Raw genomic sequence first — 1,120 nt, 5'->3', positions numbered from 1 at the left:
CAACACCAATAAAGCTCATTAAGAATCCCGTGTGTGGATTCATTTTAAAGTATATTGTTTATAACACCAATAAAGATCATTAAGAATACCGTTTGTGGATTCATTTTAAAGTATATTGTTTACGGTATTCTTAATGATCTTTATTGGTGTTGTAAACAATATACTTTAAAATGAATCCACAAACGGTATTCTTAATGATCTTTATTGGTGTTGTAAACAATATACTTTAAAATGAATCCACAAACGGTATTCTTAAACAATGATCTTTATTGGTGTTATAAACAATATACTTTAAAATGAATCCACAAACGGTATTCTTAATGATCTTTATTGGTGTTATAAACAATATATTTAAAATGAATCCACAAACGGTATTCTTAAACAATAATCTTTATTGGTGTTGTTTGTGGATTCATTTTAAAGTATATTGTTTATAACACTAATAAAGATCATTGTTTAATTCAATTGTTATTCTTAACTTTGTTTAACGCAAACTGGAGTTTATTATGAGACACTTCTATAAATGTAAATAAAATCACGACCTGTATCTCCATAATGTAACTTTATTGGTTCAATATTTCGCTATTACAGCTTCGTCAGGAGCTATCGATATCCTACAAGTTCATTAATCCAGTTTAATCTTAATTCAGTGTTTAAGCATATTGTACGTTATTTCTATAGTAATAATGCTAAACTTTATTGTTTGCTACACTAAAATATTATTGTTACTAATATTGTTTACTACACCAATAAAGATTTAAGAAACTGAGTTTCTAGGAAATATATCGATAGCTTCTGATGAAACTGTAATAACGAAATATTGAAGTAATAAAGTTACAGTCTGGAGATATAGGTCGTGATTTTATTTACGTTTATAGAACTTTTGAAGCAAATTGTTTCATATTCCAACATAATTATTTTTATATTATATTATTTGTTACAATAAGATATCACGTTTCAATCCCGTACTGAACAGGAGGTTATAAATTAAATGAAACAAATACGAAGAATCCAGCATTGAAGTTGAAAGAACGTACGTGCGTTTTTATTTCACTATTTAAAGGGATTCACTGTTATAAAAAAATTGTTTTAATGGTCAGAGAAACCTAAAAAATGTGTA

Source organism: Limulus polyphemus, unplaced genomic scaffold (assembly GCF_000517525.1).
Source record: "Limulus polyphemus unplaced genomic scaffold, Limulus_polyphemus-2.1.2 Scaffold2588, whole genome shotgun sequence".
NCBI lineage: Eukaryota > Metazoa > Arthropoda > Merostomata > Xiphosura > Limulidae > Limulus > Limulus polyphemus.
The sequence above is the reverse complement of the archived record's forward strand: the minus strand, read 5'-3'. Positions refer to the sequence as shown.